The sequence below is a fragment of the Felis catus genome, chromosome A2 (assembly GCF_018350175.1).
Source record: "Felis catus isolate Fca126 chromosome A2, F.catus_Fca126_mat1.0, whole genome shotgun sequence".
Lineage (NCBI taxonomy): Eukaryota > Metazoa > Chordata > Mammalia > Carnivora > Felidae > Felis > Felis catus.
The window spans coordinates 167562204-167579447 of record NC_058369.1 but is presented as its reverse complement, the minus strand read 5'-3'; the positions used below and the strand labels follow the sequence as shown (position 1 = coordinate 167579447).

Here is a 17244-nt window from a genome sequence, read left to right as displayed (position 1 = left end):
TACGTCTGGTGACGCATGCTGTGGAGTGTTTTGGAGCCAGGAAGAATGGAGGGCTGTACACCAGACTGCTCTTCCACTGGCTGCCGGAGGATGTGGCAAAGTGGTGGGGGAGAGTGTGTAAAAAAAGTATGAATAGAAGCCAGAAATAATGAGAGAAAACCTGAAGATATTTCCACATTAAAAACAGTAAACATGTAATCTGACTAAAGTTATTTATGTTGTGTAGATATGCATAGAAAGAAGTATGGAAGAAGGGTGCTTTTTTTCAGAGTAGTGGAATTTCATATTTTTACCCTTTTACCTTTCTCCTTATACTCCTCTGAATACATTAAATTTATTTTAAAATATTTTATTTATTTTCGAATATTTGTTTTAAAATATTTTATTTCAAATATTTTATTTGTTTTAAAATATAAAAATAGTATTGCATGCTCTACTGACTGAGCCAGCCAGGTGCCCCTGAATACCTTCAATTTTTAGCAAAAAGGATTTTTATTTATATAATTGGGAAAAAATAATGCTATTCAATAAGCATGAAATAACATGTTTTCTAATAACCGTGCTAGAAGGCACTATGATGGACTATATGCTCTGATTGAATAGTCTTACTCCTGGGAATTCATACTGCAGTTATTTCAGAAAGGCAGCTTACATGCATTAAGATTCTCATTGTCTCATTATCTTAAGTCATGAAAAACTAAAGAGAACCATCTCTCTCTTTTGGGTAGTTAGGTTTTCTTTAATGACGACGATGATGATAATAAATAATAGCAGCTGCTAGAGAATTTAAGAACAGGAAACATCTGTTAGCTACACCCCCGGGAATAAATGGATTAAAACAAGAAGTAAAGATTTAAGTCCTTAGGGATTACCCAAGAGACTAACAAAGACTAAATATAATAAACACCAGAAGAGGAAGTGGAAGACAGGTAGTGGTGGTAATAGTCACTGTACTGGTGTAAATCCTCAGTGTCAGAAAAATAGTAGCTACATTCTGAACTTCTGTATTGAGTAGTGAATATATTTTTGTTAACATTGGTAAACCAACAAACGTTTCCTAGTATTATGAAGTGACTTAGAAAAGCAGCAGATTACCTGTGGAGGAGAGTTGTGTGGGAGTCTTTTCTTAAGGTCTTCTAAACATGACATGCATGTGTATCTCCGACACAACAATTTTTAAGTCATTCATTAGGGATTTAGCTACCATTCCTGCCCTTGAAAATTTACATTATTTGAAACGATTAACACCAAGTAATAAAATTTTTACCTTATTTCCTTGTTCCACATTTAACATCCATTTCTTAGACCTATGGTTCTCAACTGGGTCCCGCCAGGAAACCTGTAGCAGTGTCACAACTGAGGGGTGTGTGTTATGTGTTGGTATCTAGTGGGTAGAAGACCGAGATGCTGCTGAAATCTTACATTTCAAAGGACTTCCACAGCAGCAAGGAGCTGTTTGGCCTAAAACGTTAACAGCCCCAAGGTCGAGGAACTCCCTTATTTTATTTGTTTTTATTAAAAAAAACTTTTTAAAGGGTTTATTTATTTTTGAGAGAGCGAGAGAGAGCGAGCGAGAAAGACGCTTAACCGACTGAGCCACACAGGCACCCTGAGAATAGAGTATTTTTTAGAAAGTATTTTATAGGAGTGCCTGGGTGGCTCAGTTGGTTGAGCGTCCGACTCTTAATTTCAGCTTAGGTTGTGATCCCAGGGTCGTGGGATTGAGCCGAGCCTTTCATTGAGCTCTGCACTGACAGCGAGGAGCCTGCGTGGGATTTTCTCTCTTCCTCTCTCTCTGCCTTGTCTCCCCCACTCATTCTCTCTCTAAAAAAAAGAAATTAAAAAATATTTTATATCATATACACCGTACAGAGAAAACAATTCTCAGGTAAATCAAAGACCTGAAGATAAAAGACCATAAAACATGTGAGTGACTTCTGGTTTTCAGTCCAACTTGAACTTGGAAGTCATTTCCATCCTCCAACAGTGAGAAAAGTTGAAGAATTTGAAATCAACAACTCTTCTTAAATCCATCAGAGAATTGAGGTCATAGGGCACAGGCCTTGAAAACTGGAAGGAGAGGTGGAGGCCTAGAATCACAGCTTACCCAGAGCAAAAGCCTTTCTAGCAGAAGCCTGCCAAATAGCCAATACTGGTAGGAACACTTAAACTGTAATCAGTTGATTGACGGAGGCTTAATAGGGTTTGAAACTCCAGAGGTTCAGGTTTAGGGAGTGCCTCCATACTTTAATGAGGTTTACTTCTAGGAGCTCTAGTAGGCTCTCAGGTTTAAAAAAAAATCCCCTCGTGCTTTAGCAGGCAGAGCGGGAAAGCAACCATTTTGAAAAATGCCTAGAAGGTTGTGTTTACCTTGACAAAGGTCTGCTCTCAAGGGTAATTGTTTCTTCCTTCCTTCCTCCCTTCCTCCCTTCCTCCCTTCCTTCCTTCCTTCCTTCCAATTAATTAATTAATTAATTAATTTAGAGAGCAAGTGAGCGAGCACGAGCAGGGGAGGGGCAGATAGAGAGGGAGAGAGAGAATCCCTTGCAGGCTCTGTGATGTCGGTGCAGAGCCGGACGCAAGACTTGATCCCACCTGAGCTGAAATCAGGAGTTGGACACTTAACCAACTGAGCCAACCAGGTGCCCCTCAAAGGAAATTCTTTTTACCAGAGCCACTCCTTACCACCACATCAGTCAGGCTTCTGCATAATAACAGGGGATTACAGCTAAGAGAACTGCAAGGCTCAGACTCTTTAAGAGGGAGTCTCTAGGGGCGCCTGGGTGGCTTAGTCAGTTGGGTATCCAACTTCTGCTCAGGTCATGATCTCACAGTTTGTGGGTTTGAGCCCTGTGTTGGGCTCTGTGCTGACAGCTCAGAGCCTGGAGCCTGCTTCAGATTCTGTGTCTCCCTCTCTCTCTGCCACTCCGCCGCTCACACACACACACTCTCTTTCTCTCTCTCTCTCTCTCTCTAAAATATAAATAAACATTAAAAAGTTTTTAAAAAAATAATGAAAAAAAAAAGAGGGTGTCTCTAGAGAAAACCAAAGCAACAACGGGAGACAAAAACAAGCACACTAGGGGACATTCTAGCATCTGATCCCAACGGGTACATCAAACAGGAAGCAGCCCATCTCACAGTCAAGATACACATAAACCTCGCTGGAGTCTTATTTACCCCAATTGTTTTTATCCTATACATAAAGTCCAACTTTTAACAAAAAAATTACAGAGCATACTAAAAGTCAGAAAATACAGTTGGGGGTCTCCTAGGTGGCTCAGTTAGTTGAGCGTCTGACTCTTGATTTCAGCTAGGTCTTGATCTCACCATCGTGGATGGTGCTTCACTCCTGCTTTGGGCTTCACTCTGAGCATGGACCCTGCTTAGTATTCTCTCTCTCCCCCTTTGCCCCTCTCCTCTGCTTGCTCGCTCTCTCTAAAATAAAAAATAAAAAATAAAATACAGTTGGAAGAGACAGAAAAGGCATCAGAAGCAGACTCAAATATCACAGAGATTTAGGGATAATAAAACCAGAATTTGAAATAATTAATATGCTAAGAGCTGTAACAGAAACAGTGTACAACATCCAAGAACAGATGGGTAATGTAAGCAAAGAGATGGAAACTTTCAGAAAGAATCAATGATGGGGCACCTGGTTGGCTCAGTTGGGTAAGGGTCTGTCTGTTGGTTTTGGCTCTGGTCGTGATCTCACAGTTCATGAGTTCGTGCCCTATGGCTGGGCTCTGTGCTGACAGTGCAGAGCCTACTTGGATCCTGTCTCTCCCTCTCTCCCTGCCCCTCCTGCACTCACGTTTTTTTTCTTCCTCTCTCAAAATAAATAAAAATTAAAGAATCAAGGAATGGTAAAAATCAAACTGTAATAGAATGAAGAATACCCTTGATGAGCTTATCAGTAGACTAGACATGCCCAAGGAAAGAGAGAAGAATCTAATAGAAAAGAAACTTCTTCAATGGAAAAGCAAAGAGAAAAAAAAGAATTAAAGAAAGGAACAGAGCACCCAAGAACTATAGGATAATTATGAAAGGTGTTACGTATGTGTATTGGGAATACCAGAAAGAGGAGAACAGGAGAAATATTTGAAGCAATAATGGGTGAGAATTTTTCAGAAATTACTATAGACACCAAATCACAGATCCAGAAAGTTCACAGATCACCAACCAGGATAAATACCAAAAAATAAAAAAATTAATGTGTAGGCATATCATATTCAACTGCAGAAAATTGGAGACAAAGTAAACAGGGGAAAGAACTAGGAAGAATAAAAATACCTTACAGATAGAGAATCTTAGGAGAATTATATCTGATTTCTTTTCAGAAAGAAGAGTAGAGAGGAGTGATATGTTTAAAATGTTATTAGAAAAAACATCCACCAAGCTAGAATTCTGTATTCAGCAAATTACTCTTTAAAAATAAAGGAGTAATAAAAACCTCTTCAGACAAGAATTGAGGGACATTATTGATGGTAGACCTGCTTGGCAAGAAATCTTAACAGAAGTTCCTCATAAGGAAAATTACTTAGGTGGGAAATTCAGATCTATATGAAGAAAGAAAGAATGCTAGAGAAAGATAAGTGAAGGTGAAATAAAATCTTTTGTTTTCTTAATATATCAGATAACAGTTTATTGCAAGTAATAGCAACACTTTTAGTGATTACACTTCGGGAGAAGTAAGGTGAATGACAGCTGTACTGAAGGGATGGGCGAGAGGAGCTGGGAACACTCAGTTACAGGGTGCTTGCACTACCCGTGATTCGGTACTTGACAGTGGACTCAGAGTAGTTGTAAATTACAAACTCTAAGGCAACCGCTAAAAATATTTTAAAAGAACTATAATTGATATGTTAGAAGAGGAGAGAAAATAGCATCAGTTAAAACCAGAGCAGACAGACAAACACTGAAAGACAAAAATAGAAACAGAGAACGTGGGCAAGAAACAAAACAAAACAAAAATAGTTGAAACTGTGATAAATATTCAACCAGTACTATTAATGATCATTTTAAATGTGAATGACCTAAGTGTATCTGTCAAAAGACAGAATCTATCAGAGTGCATTAAAAAAACCCAACTGTATGCTGTTCATAAAAAACCACTTAAAATGTAAAGATAGATTAAAAGTGAAGGGACAGAGAAAGATATACCAAGCTAACAGTAATCAAAAGGGAGCTGGAGTGGCTGTATTAATTTCAGACAAGGCAGTCTTTAGACCAAGGAAAATTATAAGAAATAAAAGGGGCAATACGGAATGAAAAAGGGTCAACTTTCCAAGGAGACGTAACAGTTCTTAATGTGTATGCATTTAACAACAGAGGTTCAAAATATGTGAGGCAAAAACTGATAAACTGCAAAGAGAAATGGGTGATTCTACTATTATAGCTGGAGACTGCCACACCCCTCTGTCACTAATTGACAGATCTAGCAGGCTGGAAATCAACAAGGGTATATCGTTGAACAGCAATATTAGTCAGCTGGATCTAATGGACAGTTACAGACTACTTCAGCAGCACGGTGTACATTTTCCCCAAGTTTGCATGAAGAATTCACCAAGATAGACCACATTCTAGGCCATAAAACACATCTTAACAAACTTAAAGGAATAGAAATCATGTAATGTTTGCTTTGAGACCACAAAAGAGTGAAACTACAAATTAATAATGGAAATATAACTGGCAAGCTCCAAAATACCTAGAGATTAAACAACCTCTAAGTAACACATGGGTCAGTGTGGTCTCTAGAAAAGTTAAAAAAATTTTTTTTTAATGTTTTATTTTACTTTTGAGGGAAACAGAGACAGAATGCGAGTGGGTTAGGGGCAGAGAGAGAGGGAGACACAGATCTGAAGCTGGATCCAGGCTCTGAGCTGTCAGCACAGAGCCCGATGCGGAGCTCGAACCTCACTAGCTGTGAGATCATGACCTGAGCTGAAGTTGGACACCCAACAACTGAACCACTCAGGCGCCCCATAAAATGTTTTTAACTTAATGAAAATAAAATATATCAAAATTTGTGGGATGCGGCAAAAGCAGTGTGTAGGGGGAAATTCATAGCATTGAATGGCTATATTAGAAAAGAAGAAAGACTTAAAAATTAACAATCTAAGCTTCCACCTTAGAAAACTAAAAGAAGGGGCGCCTGGGTGGCTCAGTTGGTTAAGTGTCCAACTTCGGCTCAGGTCATGATCTCACGGTTTGTGGATTTGAGTCCCACATCAGGCTCTGTGTTGACAGCTTGGAGCCTGGAGCCTGCTTTGGATTCTGTGTCTCCCTCTCTCTCTGCCCTCCCCTGTTCACCCTTTGTGTGTCTCTTTCTCTCTTTCAAGAATAAATAAACATTAAAAAAAAAATTAAAAAAAACTAAAAAAAAGAGCAAAGTAATTCCAAAGTAAGCAAAGGAAAAAAAAAAATAGAGCAGAAACTAGTGAAAGTGAAAATAAGAAATAAGTTTTAAAAATTCACAACATCAAAACCTGCTCCTTAGACATACTGATAAAATTGATAAGCCTGTAGCTAGGCTAACCAAGAAAAAGAGAAAACACAAATTACTAATATCAGAAGTGAAAGATCATTTCTACTGAGTCAATGGGCATTAAAAAGATACTAAAGGAATATTATGAATAATTCTATGCCCACAAGTTTGAAAACCTAGATGAAATGGACAAATTTCTTCAAAGACACAGTCTACCAAAACTCACACAATGAGAAACATAATCTGGGTAGGCTTGCATATTTTAAAGAAATTGAATAACCAATTGACCTTCCCAAACACCATAGATGGTTTCACTGGTGCATTCTACTAAATGTTTAAGGAACAAGTGATACCAATTCTCTGCAATCTCTTATAGAAAATAGAAGCAGATGGAATACTTCTAGCTCATTCTTGGAGGCCAGCGTTACCCTAATACTAAAATCAGACAAAAAACATTGCAATAAGAGAAAACTACAGACCAATATCTCTTATGAGCATAAATGCACAGTTCTGCAAGAAAATATTAGCAAACTAAATTCAACAGTGTGCCAAAAGAATTATTATGCACCAGGACCACGTGGATTTATTCTAAGTATGCAGGCCTGGTTCAACATTCAAATATCACTTAGTGTAATCCGTCACATCGATAGACTAAAGAAGAAACAGCATATGATCCTATCAGTATATGAAGAAAAAGCGTTTGGCAAAATCCAACATCCGTTTATGGTAAAAGCTCTCAATAAACCAAGAATAGAGGAGAACTTCCTCAGCTTGCTAAAGAACATCCACAAAATATCTACAGCTAACATCATACTTGATGAGAAACCAAACGTTTTCCCACTAAGATCAGGAACAAGGCAAGCATGTCCTCTCTTCTCACTGCTTTTCTACATTGCACTGGAAGTCCTGGCTAACGCAGTAAACTGACAGGTGTACAAATTGGGAAGAGAAAAAGAAAACTGTCTTCGTTCTCAGATGACGTGATAGTCTATATAGAAAATCCCAGAGTCAATAACAACAACAGAAAACTCCTGGGTTATGGCAAGATATTAAGATACAATGTTAATCCACAAAAGTCCATTGCTGTCCTGTATACTAGGATGAAAAATTGGAATTTGAAATTAAAAAATACAGCGCCTTGGGGCGCCTGGGTGGCACAGTCGGTTAAGCGTCCGACTTCAGCCAGGTCACGATCTCGCGGTTCGTGGGTTTGAGCCCCGCGTCAGGCTCTGGGCTGATGGCTCGGAGCCTGGAGCCTGTTTCCGATTCTGTGTCTCCCTCTCTCTCTGCCCCTCCCCCGTTCATGCTCTGTCTCTGTCTCAAAAATAAATAAACGTTGAAAAAAAATTTTTTTTTAAAATACAGCGCCATTAACATTAGCACCAAGAGAAAATGCTTAGATATAAAACTACACTCTGATTTAAAAAAATCAAAGAAGATCTACATTAATGGAGAGACATTCCTCTCTTAGAAGGAAGACTCAAGATCATTAAGATGTCAGTACTTAACTGTTTATTGCATGAATAAACTTGGTAGTAAATAGTTGTAAAGCAGTTTAATTTTCTCCCACTGTAAAGATTGTTTGTTGGATCTCTGTTCCCTTCCTTTGATGACAACTTTGGCTTATCTCTTAGTTTTATGGTCACTCTTACATACTGAAAATTAAGTACAGTCTAATTTAAACGTCTACCTTTCATCCTATTCAAAGCGTCTTCCCTTTGCCCTGATTAGGTCTGATGGAGGCTAAGGATCCGGCAGTAGGAAGGGAGTGTAATCTACGCAGTTTATTTTAAAATTACTTATCTAGGCACTCAGGAAGATTCAAGAGATGTATAAGGTAGTTCTTGTTGGTATTTAGTACCTTTAATGTACCTAAACTATATGTAATAAAAAGTTTAGGAGACAAATTTTATGTATCTGAAACATTTAATGGAATTCAGAGGTTGTGCTGAAATCTGGGTACTAGGAGTATCGTGGTGATTCAGGAAGAGGGGGCTTTGTGGTAGAAGAGTTGTGCCTTGAATGTAGGAACCCAAAGGACAGGAGTGACAGCTGGCTCAGAGAAAGCTGTCTTTTCTTTGTGTTTTGCTGGAGTCTGGGTCTCAGAAGGGATTTAAAGAAGTTTTTGCTGGTGACTTCCGATGTAAGAGTATGTAGAACCTGAAAAACCTCAAGAATAATAAATAAAGTGTAATATTGTAGATGACATTAATGAGTTTGAGACTTATTGTGATAATCTTGAAAAATAGAATATTTACTCCTTGTTAAGAGTGTCAGTGTTACTTGTTTGTGGGGAAATACTATTTTACCTTTATCGAAGCACGAGTTGACAGATAACAGGGCAGTTTATTATGATGGTGCTAGTAACACTTAGAAAAGTAGATACTCCCTTGTGTTTCAAAGTCGTGTTAATTGTTCTGGAGATGGGGTATTGCTAATTTTGTTTCTTACCTCTTTGAATGGGGTTTGTCGCATTTACAAACAACCAACGAACATATGCAAATATATCTGAAAGGAAACTTTGAGCTGCTAGCAACAAAATATTCAGTGTGTTTTTAATCAAATAGGGTTTTATTTATTTTTGTAAGAAGTCTGGAAGAATGATGTATTGGTGCATCCTGTGGGAACCTTGAAAATATTATGCTAAGGAAAAGAAGCCTGACACAAAAAGGCACATATTATGTTTTCATTGATATGAAATATCTGGATTAGGCAAATCCATAGAAACAAAGCAGATTAGTAGTGGTAGGGGGCTGGGACATTGATGGCAGGACATGGGCTTATAGGGGTGTAGAGCATTGAGTATGATAAACACATTTATTTACTAGAGCAATCTTAATACCTTTAAAAAGTCATATTATTAGTATGTGTTTGGCTTGCATTTACTTTGTCCTTTATGGTGAATTAAAGTCTCCCAACTAAAGTAGTGGTTTACATTTTTCCTTGAATATTCAGTTTTTTAAAAAGTGTGTTTTTGTGCTGTGTTTTTGGTGCGTGAAGATTCTTTCTTCATTGTGGGCTTTACTGTTGTTCATAGAATGCCCTGTTTTGTCTTACTTTGCACCTTATGCCTTAAATTCATCCTTGTCTGAGAGAGGGAAAAAATGACAATTTCTCTTCTTCTTCTTCTTCTTCTTCTTCTTCTTCTTCTTCTTCTTCTTCTTCTTCTTCTTCTTCAGAGAGAGAGAGAGAGAGAGAGAGAGAAAACGTGTGCAGGTACACACGAGTTGGGGAGGAGTAGAGGGAGAGAGAGAGACAGGCAGAGAGCGAGAGGCAGAGAGAATCTTAAGCAGGCTCCATGCTTAGCGTGGAGACTGCTGGGCTCAATCCCATGACCCTGGGATCATGATCTGAGCCAAAATCAAGAGCCAGACGCTCAAGCCAGTGAACCACCCAGGAGTCCCAACAGTCAGCTTCTTTGTTAGTGTCTGCCCAGTTTGTCTCTGTTTATCCTTTTGTTTTCAGTCTTTTTAGATTACTTTATTTTCGATATGTCTCCATCTGTGAGGGTTTTCTTTTCATAATTTGTTTCATTTACAATTATGATTTTAATGTTTCGTCTTTATTATTGCTTTCATAATATTGGTGTTATCCTGTCTTTTGCTGCATAGTCTGGATTTTTCTTTGTTTTATTGTCATTTTTCTGGCTCTTAGGATTACTTGAAGAATTATAATTTTAATTTTAGAGGCATCTGGGTGGCTCAGTCAGTTAAGCATCCAACTTTGGCTCAGGTTGTGATCTCATGGTTTGGGAATTTGAGCCCTGCATTGGGCTGTGTGTTGACAGCTCAGAGCCTGGAGCCTGCTTCAGATTCTGTGTCCCTCTCTCTCTCTACCCCTCCCCCTGCTCATGCTTCTCTCTCAAAAATAAATAAATGTTAAAAAATATTTACTTATTTTGAGAGAGTGAGAGCAAGTATGTGTGTGTGTGTGTGTGTGTGTGCGCGCGCGCGTGCAGGGGAGGGGCAGAGAGAGACAGGGAGAGAGGCAGAGAGAATCCCATGCAGGCTCTGTGCTGTCAGGGCAGAGCCTGACTCGGAGCTCAATTCCATGAACCAGGAGATCATGACCAGAGCCAAAATCAAGAATTGGATGCTCAACCTTGTGAGCCACTCAGGTACCCCAAGTTACCTCTTGTTTGGTTGATGGTTTTCTTTGCTTTGCAAAAGCTTTTTGTGTTGGCTTAGTCCCAATAGTTTATTTCTGCTTTTGTTTCCCTTGCCTCAGGAGACGTATCCATAAATATGTTGCTAAGGTTGATGTCCAACCTTTTCTTTTAGGATTTGTATGATTTCAGGTCTCATATTTAGGTCTTTGATCCATTTTGAGTTTATTTTTGTGTATGGTGTTAAGAAAATTGTCTAGTTTCATTCTTTTGCATGTAGTTGTCCAGTTTTTCCAGCAGCATTTATTGAAAAGACTGTCTTTTCCCCGTTGTATATTCCTGCCTCTTTTGTTATAGATTAATTAACCATATAGGTGAAGGTTTATTTCTGGCCTCTCTGTTCTGTTCCATTGACCTGTGTGTCTGTTTTTGTGCCAGTGCCATAGTGTTTTGATTATTTTAGCTTGTAGTACATTTTGAAATCTGGGATTGTGATACCTCCAGCTTTGTTCTTCTTTCTCAAGATTGCTTTAGTTATTCAAGGTCTTTTGTGGTTTCCTACAGATTTTAGGATTATTTGTTCTAGTTACGGGAAAAATTCTATTGGTATTTTGATAGGGATTGCAATGCATCTGTAGATGGCTTTAGTATGGACATTTAGTAATATTTTTCCAGTCCATGAGCATGGTATATCTTTCCATTTGTTTGTGTCATCTTTAATTAATTTCATGAATGTCTTATAGTTTTTGGAATATAGGTCTTTCATATCCTTGGCAAAATTTATTCCTAGTGTTTTATTATATTTGGTGCAATTGTAAACAGGATTGTTACTTTCATTTCTTTTTCTGTTACTTTGTTATCAGTGTATAGAAATGCAAGTTTTAATATTAATTTTGTATCCTGCAACTTTACCGAATTCATCATCAGTTTTAATAGTTTTTGGTAGAATTTTTAAGGTTTAGGGTTTTTAGTTATTGTATCATATCATCTTCAAAGAGTAAGTTTTACTTCTTCCTTAGCAATTTGGATGCCTTTTATTTCTTTTTCTTGCCTGATTGCTGCCGCTAAGACTTCCAGTACTTTGTTGAGGGGAGAGTGAACATCCTTGCCTTGTTCCTGATCATAGAGAAAGAACTTTCAGTTTTATACCATTGAATATGATGTTAGCTGTAGATTTTTCATATGTGACCTTTATTACATTGAGGTATGTTCCCTCTAAACTCACTTTGTTGAGTGTTTTTATCATGAATGGATGTTGTATTTTGTCACTTGCTTTTTTGCATCTATTGACATGATCATATGGGTTTTTTTTTTATCCTTCCTCTTGTTAGTGTGATGTATCACATTGATTGGTTTGTGAATAGTGAACCACCTTTGAATCTCTGGAATAAATCCCACTTGATCATGGTGAATGATTTTTTTTTTTAATGTATTGTTGGTTTGGATTTGCTAGTATTTTGTTGAGGATTTTTGCCTCTATGTTTAGCAGAGACACTGGCTTGTATTTTTTTTTTTTTTTGTAGTGTTTTTGTCTGGTTTTGGTATCAAGGTAAATCTGGTCTCAGATGGAATTTGGAAGCTTCTCTTCATCTTCTGTTTTTTTGGAATAGTTTGAGAAGAATAGGTATTAACCATTGAAGCCATCAGGTCCTGGACTTTTCACTACCTAATTTTTCACTACCTATTCAATTTTATTACTAGAAATCAGTCTGTTAACATTTTCTATTTTTTCCTGATTCAGTTTTGGAAGAATGTATGTTTCTAGGATAGCCATTCTTGATCAGCATCAGGACTAAAGCCATGTGGCAGCCACGGTTTCTGCCCTCTGATTTAGCCGGCACAGAGGGCATGCATGTTGTATCATTTCTGCCTGTGAGCTTTAGTGTCCTTACTTTTCCTCCCTGACCAGGAGATTAAAGCTCAATTTTTTTTTAATTTTTAAAAAGTTACTATTTTTTATTTGAGAGGGAGTGAGAGAGTGCATGAGTGGGGGAGAGGGGCAGAGGGAATGAGAGAGACCGTAAGCAGGCCAACACGGGACTTGATCCCATGACCTTGTGATCACAACCCCAGCTGAAATCAAGAGTCCGACACTCAACCGACTGAGCCACACAGGCGCCCCAAAGCTCTGTCTTTTTAGAGAACCATGAGAGCCTGTTCCTCTCTCTTTTTATCAGCTGTACCTTACTCACTGTTAGTGGTGAAGGGCTGTAAGGACCTTCTCCTTTTTTGGTTAGGAATTTCTTTGTGTTCGCACTGGATATAGGGACGATAAGAGGTAAGATTACAGTGTGCCTGCATTTTGCTCATCCCTGTGGGTTGCTGTCTGTCTTGAATATGCATCATTTACGGGAGGAGCACTTGCTCCTAGTCCCAACTTTGGAACTAGAAAAATAGTCTAACCCATTCTGTGAGTTTTGTTCTAATATGTTATAGTTGTATTTTTATTTTCATTATGGGTAGCTTTTATTTCTAAATTAGTAATACTTATGTTTGGGAGAGCCTGGGTGGCTCAGTCAGTTGGGTGTCCAACTCTTGATTTTGGTTCAGGTTGTGATCCCAGGGTTGTGGAATCGAGCCCCAGGTAGGGCTTCATGCTTGGCATGGAGCCTGTTTGAGATCCTCTCTCTCTCTGTCTCTGTCTCTCTCTCCCTGCTTTTGCTTCTCTCACCGGCTCATGTGTGCTCTCTCTTTCTCTCTCTCTCTCTCTCAAAATGAAAAATGTTGGGGCGCCTGGGTGGCTCAGTTGGTTGAGCATCTGACTTTGGCTCAGGTCGTGATCTCATGGCTCTATGCTGACAGTTCAGGGCTTTGGATTCTGTGTCTCCTTCTCTCTCTGCCCCTCCCCTGCTCACACTCTGTGTGTACCTGTGTGTGTGTGTGTCTCTCTCTCTCTTTCTCAAAAATAAACAAATATTAAAAATTTTTTTAAATAAATACAAATGAAAAATGTCAAAAAATTAATAAATAAGTTATGCTTATATTTGTTTTTATAATTGTTACCTTTACTTCCGTTCTTAATTGAATTGCTTTTCATTAGTCTTTCCATTTTATACCATGCATTTTGGTTCCTTGATTTCCTTTTGTTCATTACTTTTCATGCCTTCTTATCCACTGTTTGTGCATGAACTTTCTGGAATTCCTGACACTTTTATTCTCTAACGTTAAATACTAAGTTTAAAAATCTGAAAGCATTGGTTAATCATAACTTTTCCTTTCACCTTTGGTATTTTATTGCAGCTCTACCAGGAACCTCAGTTGATTGACATCTCCACTCTTTTTTTTTTTTTTTTAAGTTTATTTATTTATTAGAGCATGCACATGCAAGCGAGAGCACAAGTTGGGGAGGGGCAGAGAGAGAGGGAGACAGAGGATCCAAGGTGGGCTCTGTGCTGACAGCAGAAAGCCTGATGTGGAGCTTGAACTCACGAATCGTGAGATCATGACCTGAGCCAAAATCAGATGCTCAGCCAACTGAACACCCACATGCCCTGACATCTCCATTCTTATCCATCACTCTGTACTTGGTTCCCCCCCCCCCCCCATCTACTTAGGATTTATGGCCAATCGTTTCACTCAGCATCCATCACCCTGCACTTGGTTACTTGGTTTCTTTTTCTTTCCCCCCAGTCTATTTAGGATATATGGCCAATAATTTCACTTACTTTTGCTAATACCCAAGACCAGTGGTTTTCAAACTGTGGTCCCGGGATTTCTGAGGGTTGATGGTTAGAACCCTGGAGTAGACTAGGTTACCTGTGAAGAGCTTGTGGATTGAGAATAGATTTCTGGCTCAGCCCTGAGATCCTAGAGAATAATGGTGTTTTTTGTTTTTGTTTGTTTGTTTTAGACGAGTAATATTTAAAGGCTGGCAGGAAAGGCAAGCTAGTGATGGAGACTGGGTGAACAATCAGAGAAGGAGGACCTTTGCTGAGATAGAAGGTACTGCTCAGAGGTCAGGTGAAATTATGAGAGTGAAATTTGGCCTCTAGGTCATGGCTGACCGCTGCCAGGGCACCTGACGTTGGGCGGTGGACATGAAGTCCGATCCGTGGTTGGAGGAGGAGTGAGCGGTGCCCAGTGCGAATGTGCAGGTGTCGGCCATACAGGGAGGAGAACAGGGGAGGTGTTAGAGCCCTTAGGGCCCTCGAGCCTCTGCCCGTTCTGCCCGCGGCCCCCTCAGTGGCCGAGAAGCAGGCTCCCCCCACCCCCCTGTGCTTGAAGGCCGCTTCACCTTGCCTGCCTCCCACTTCCTTGTGTTCTCTACGCCACTTCCCGCCTCATTCCCCGTGTGCCTGCTGTCTCCACTCCCCACGTGTAACTCTTCCTAGAAGAACGTGCTTCTGTTTCACTGAGAACATAGAAGCCCTCGGAAGGGTCTCTGTCGTTATGCTGCTGCCCCACATCTGCACATCTGCCTGCCATGGGACTCACGTGTTCCCTGCTCTCCTGCTCTCGCTCCTCCTCCTCCTCGTGACCAGGGGCTTTCTTTCTGGCTCCCCAACCTGGGCGTGTTGGCTTAGCAGTTCGCCTTTTTCTCCCTTGCTTCGATAATTTTTCTCTCTGCTGGAATATGATTACAAGTATGTGTAGCTTTTCTCCTCTTAAAAAAACCCCTTTTCGCAGGCCTCATCCCATTTCTTTTTCTTCCCTTTCCCATAAGTTCCTGGAAAGAACTGGCTACATTTTGTTTCCAGGTCTTCCTCTCTCTCAATCTGCTTCAGTTGGAGTTTTACGTTCAGCACTCCAGAAAAACCTCTCTCGTCAAGGTCACTGACGACCTCCGTGTTGCTAAATCCAGGTGTCAGTTCTCAGTGCTCATCTTACTTGGTCTGTCAGCAGCACTTGACACGGCTGATGATCCCCTTTTCCTACACGAACTTTCTTCATGTGGCTTTCAGGACGTCACAGCCTCTTGTATGCCTCCTACCTGCCGACTCCTTCTGTCAGGTTGGCTTCTAAGTATTGGAGAGCTCTGGGGCTTGGTTCTTGGGATTCTCTGGCTGCACTCACTCCCTAGGATGGAAATCCCATCTGGTCTCAGGGCTTCAAATGTCTATCTGCTTGTGTCCCCCCGGCACCCCCCACCCCCCACCTTAAAAAATCCTAGCCGGACTCCTTTCCCTGGATTGTACAGATTTCGTATCCAACAGCCCATCCAGCCTCTCCACCTGAGTGGATAGTAAATATTTCACCTGCATCAGTGTAAACTGTACTTTTTAACTTCCAACCCAAAATGACTTCATCATAGTCTTTCCCGACGCAGGAAATGGCCACTGTCTCTTTCCGGTTTCTTAGGCCACGCCCTCTCAGGGTGGTTTTCAAAACCTAACCCGAACTTGATCAGTTTTGGTAAGTCCACACACAGCTGCAAGTGACCTCTGCTCTGGATGATTGGTGGACGCTCCTGACTGCTCTGGCTGCTTCAGTTGTTTTCCCCACTGTACCTAGAGTGAGCCTTTTCCCTCTGTCGTGGATTCTGTCTCCCTCTGCTCCGAGTCCCACCACGGATTCCCATCTCACTCAGGGTAAAAACCAACACTTCACTGTTTGTGAGGACTGGCACTTGTTACAAACTTCTGCACAACAGGAGCGCTTTTTGGAGCAAGAACACAGCAGTGAATAAAACCAAGTTCCACCTTCGTTGAGCTTACATTCCAGTAAGAAAACAGCTAACCAGTCAGTAAGCGGTCAGTGGAACGGACGATGACCTTGTGCTGGGTTAGGGGCATGGGGAGCGCCGGCAGGGGCGAGGGGGCACACCTCACACGTGACACCTGAGGAAAGACTGTGGGTGAAGACGAAGCAAGGCACGCAGCTGTGTGGAGGGAGGCTATTCAAGGCCGAGGGTCTGAGCCAGGAAGAGCTCTGTGTGTTCAAAACGCTGGAGGGAAGAAGTAAGGGATGAGATCTCATCTTCCTGCTCTTAGTTCCCAAAAGTGTACCTGGTGTACCGTAAGCTCACAACAAGTAGTTGTCAAATGAATTTCAGTTAGTGTCTGTCATAAATATTAATGCCCTGTCCGTTTGATCCCTCTGGCTGTAACCTCGTAAATCAGTTTCTGCCCAGTCCCCCTTCTTTCCTTCCAGCGCTACCCAGACTCATTCCATTGTAAACAGTCTTCCCTGACCCTTAACGTCCTTAACGTTAAGGACCCCTTAAGGGTCGTCCTTAACGACCCTTCCCTGACCCTTGACGAAGATGTTCTATTCCTTTACCAATAACCGGTTTCCTTTTTGACCCATTTCCTACACTCCGAAGGATTTTGGGAGGATGTGGTGATGGTGTTGACATTCTCGTAACCATCTGGAGTTCTCGGTGGGTTCCCAGCAGCAGGCCAGTTTGATGCTTTTTACTCTTGCCTCCTTTTTGGTCACTGTCAGTATGTCTCCTGTCATTCTCCCACTTGTCCCGGTTGTGACATGAGGCTCGCAGTCTTCCTCCATTCTCAATTTGTCATTTCCTAGATGACATGGTACAGTGGATGTTCACACCTAGATCTAAGGTCATTTTCCATCCTGTGGCCAACATCCACTGTTCAGAAATCCGTGCGGAGGGGTGCTCCCTAGACTATCAGCACCTGGAATTGTTTCGTTTGAGAGTCTTCAAACTATTGGTACCTTGATCCTAGGATCTTAGCTCTAGTAGGAC

General features: G+C 40.6%; 1 protein-coding gene across 6 annotated transcripts in view; it reads left to right on the top strand.

Moving 5' to 3' along the window:
• Positions 1–17244, top strand: part of LMBR1 (limb development membrane protein 1) — a 152699-nt gene that overhangs the window by 14125 nt on the left and 121330 nt on the right. The gene's annotated exons all lie outside the window — the stretch shown is intronic.